The following is a 4,030-nucleotide window of genomic DNA, read 5'->3' on the forward strand; positions in this document are numbered from 1 at the left end:
TTTCTTTCTTTCTTTCTTTCTTTCTTTCTTTCTTTCTTTCTTTCTTTCTTTCTTTCTCTCTTTCTCTCTTTCTTTCTCTCTTTCTTTCTCTCTTTCTTTCTCTCTTTCTTTCTCTCTTTCTTTCTCTCTTTCTTTCTCTCTTTCTCTCTCTTTCTCTTTCTTTCTCTCTCTTTCTCTTTCTCTCTTTCTCTCTTTCTCTCTCTCTTTCTCTCTTTCTCTTTCTCTCTTTCTTTTCCTCCCTATCCCTTTTTTCTTTATTCCCCCCCCCTTTTTTTTTTCTCCTTTTTGGTGCTTTTTCCTTTCCCCCCCCCCCCCCCCCCCTTTCCTTTCTCCCCCTTTTTCTTCTTCTTCTCCCCCCTCCTTTTTCTTCTGTATTTTTCCTGTTCTTTTTGTTATTTTTCCTTCTTTTTTCTTTTTCTTTCACTTCCCCCCCCTTTTTTTGCCCTTTTCCTGTCTTTTTCCCTCCTTTTAAATTTTTATTTCCCCCTTTTTCCTTTTTTTAAAAAAAAATCCCCCTTTTTTTATTTTTTCCTTCTTATTTTGTTCTTTCTTCTTTTTTTCTTTCTTTCTTTCCCCCCTCTTAATTTTTGTAGTTTATTTCCCCCTTATTTTCTTTTTTCTTTCTTTTCTCCCCCTTTTATATTTTTCTTCTTTTTTCCTTCTTTTTGCCCTTCTTTATTCCCCCTTTTAATTTTTTCTTTTCCCCCCCTTTTCCTCCCTTTATTTTCTTTTTCTCTTTTTTCTTTTCTTTTTTCCTTCTTTCTTTCTTTTCCCCCCTTTTAATTTTCCCCCCTTTTTTCTTTGTTCTTTCTTTTCTCACCTTTGTTTAATTTTTCTTGTTTTTTTTCCTTTTTCCCTTTTCTATTTCCCTATTTTTTCCTTTTTTCCATATTTTTTCCTCCTTTTCTCATTTTCTTTTTTCCTTTTCTACCTTTAATTTCTCATTTTCTTCTTTTTTTCTCCTTCTTTTTTCCTTTTTTCCCCTTCTTTTTTCCTTCCCCCCCCCTTTCTTTCCTTATTTTTTCCTTTTTTTTAATTTTTTCCTTTTTTTCTTCTTTTTTTTCTTTTTTTTCTTCTTCTTTTTTTCCTTTTTTTATTTTTTCCTTTTTTTTTATTTTTTCCTTTTTTTCTTCTTTTTTTTTTTTTTCTTCTTCTTTTTTTCCCTTTTTTTTTTCTTTTTCTTCTTTCCCCATTCTTTTTTTTTCCTTTTTCTTCTTTCCCCCTTCTTTTTTCCCCCCTCCTCTCCTCCTTGCCACCAGACTGACAAACGTGGCCCCGTTTCAAGGGGCAGAAACAGAAGAGTCAGTTGGAGACGTAGCCAAGACATGCACTGCAAAGCTGAGGACCAGCCCTGCCAGGGCTTGTGGTTAGAAGCTCTTAACGACTATTGTAAGCCCTTAAACATAATCAGCTGTGTTTCACCTCCACCTAATGCACTTCATGTGTAGCATGTTTATCTGCTCGCCCAGGCCTTTCATGGGACTCAACAAACAGCCCTGTTTGCAGGAGCAAAAGCCAGAGGGTCCCCCCAGCTCTCCTCAATGAATGAGGCTTCTATCACAAGTGCCACGCCGGTGCCAACGTGGGGAAGGGAAATGGCTCCAAATTAGCCAGGGCAAAGGCAAAAAACAACCAACAAGAGAAAAAGAATCTCTTTGCCAGAAGTGGAAATTACGTGGTAATATCAAAAGGCAACTTTACTTAGACATAATTCCAGGTTTCTCTGCGAGTGTTTTCCTTGGAAGGAAGTCAGGGAAGGTTCAATCTTCTGCCGCTGTTTTGCTGCTGCTGCTCCCCTGTGCCCTTGCCGTGGAGGGGACTAGGGCCCCTTCCTCTCGTGGGCACCCTGCACCTTGGAGTCACTTTGCTGTCTCAAAGGGTGACTGAAAAGGTGTCATAATTGGCCCAGGAGGAAGAAATCCTTGTGAGCGTGAGAGAAGTTTTTTTTTCCTTTTGGGAGTGGGCAGGAACACCCAGAAAGTGCTGAGCCCGTAGGGAAGGAGCACAGGAGGGTCATGATCCCCCCTGGAGTGTCTCTGCGCTGATGTCTATTCGGGGCTTGTACCAGCTGGGAAACTGTGCCCCTCCTCTGCTCTACAACACCCCCCCCCCACCATTTCTGATGGGGTCAGCAGCCGCTCTGGAGGCTGCAGGATTTGCAACCAAAAGGTGCCAGGCTCCGCCAGCAAAACCTGGGGGAGAAACCTGGGGGTGGGCATGGGGACCGCCGAGGTTCAGGCACCCTCCAGCCCTCCCAGACACCTTTCACCGCAAGGAAACGCTGACTGGGGAATGTAAATAGGGCTTTTAGCCTGGAACGTTTTCCTTTTATTAGTTCAGCAGGGCAATAGTGGTTTCCTCAGGCTGCAGATCAGAAGCTGACAGGTCCTGCGAAGCCGCAGAGTCTGCACAGTAGCCTCCAGTCAGGAGCTGCTGCTGCCGCCTCTGCTATTTGCTCCATGGCTTTGCCACGGCTTCGCCTGAAACTTAAAACTGGGAAGGGAAAACTCGAGCTTGGAAAGTAAATAGGCACAGTCCTCTCTGTTAGGATGCAGCACCTGTTTCTTGTCCCCTGTCTTCTTGCTAGCGCTGGCAGCTGAAATGTATTTGCAGTGAAAGCTGTGGTGAGTAAATCGCTGCCCTTAGGTCAGACCTGCTGCCGCTGGGAGCCAGGGCAGAGGTGCCACTGGTGGTGCCAGGAACACCTCGGCTGGTATCACAGTCTCAGCTGTTTAGAAATCAAGGCCCCTCAATTCAGGAGAGATGTTGAGGTGCTGGAAGGTGTTTGGAGCAGGGCAGCAAGGCTGGGGAGGGGCCTGGAGCACAGCCCTGTGAGGAGAGGCTGAGGGAGCTGGGGGGGTGCAGCCTGCAGCAGAAGAGGCTCAGGGCAGAGCTCATTGCTGTCTGCAGCTGCCTGCAGGGAGGCTGTAGCCAGGTGGGGTTGGGCTCCTCTTCTGCCAGGCAAGCAGCAACAGAACAAGGGGACACAGTCTCAAGCTGTGCCAGGGCAGGTCTAGGCTGGATGCTGGGGGGAAGTTGTTGTCAGAGAGAGTGATTGGCATTGGAATGGGCTGCCCAGGGAGGTGGTGGAGTGGCTGTGCCTGGAGGTGTTGAAGCCAAGCCTGGCTGGGGCACTTAGTGTCATGGTCTGGTTGGTTGGCCAGGGCTGGGTGCTAAGTCTCCCCTCAGCCTCCTTTTCCTCAGACTGAAGACTCCCAGCTCTCTCAGCTGCTCCTCCCCAGCCCTGTTCTCCAACCCTTTCACCACCTGTGTTGTCCTTCTCCAGCAAATCATTTCTTATAAAGGCAAATGAGACCCATGTCCACAAGCACCTCAACCAACCCACTCTGGATTCGTTTGCATTCCACTTTACAGACCTCCTGGAGAAGTGGCAGTGCAGGGTTGTTTGGAAATGACATCCAGGTAGTGCCTGTTGCAGTGGTGAATTCACTTTTGCAGAAGAAATGATTTAGTTTTGCTTGTTAAATTATTAATTCCAGTAGAATCTTCAGAAACACCTAAAAAGGGGGAAAAATGAAAGAGTTTGGTTTATTTAAATCATAGAATCAGTCAGGGTTGGAAGGGATCACAAGGATCAGCCAGTTCCAACCCTCCTGCCATGGGCAGGGACACCTCACTCTAGATCAGGCTGTCCAGAGCCTCATCCAGCCTGGCCTTAAACACCTCCAGGGAAGAGGCTTCCACCACCTCCCTGGGCAACCCCTCCCAGGCTCTCACCACCCTCATGCTGAACAACTTCTTCCTAAGAATCACAGAATGGTAGAGGTAGGAAGTGACCTCAAAAGATCACAGAATCACAATGTCAGGGGCTGGAAGGGATCTTGAAAGATCATCTGGTCCTGCTCCCCTGCCAGAGCAGGATCACCCAGAGCAGGTCACAGAGGAAATAAATGGATATACCATAAATAAAAGGCACAGACAGATATATTCTTACAGATTCTTGTAGTTTATTATGTATTAGTGTATTTCCCAGAGGAAATAAATGGATACACAATAACTAAAAGGTACA

This window comes from Pogoniulus pusillus, chromosome 28 (assembly GCF_015220805.1).
Source record: "Pogoniulus pusillus isolate bPogPus1 chromosome 28, bPogPus1.pri, whole genome shotgun sequence".
Lineage (NCBI taxonomy): Eukaryota > Metazoa > Chordata > Aves > Piciformes > Lybiidae > Pogoniulus > Pogoniulus pusillus.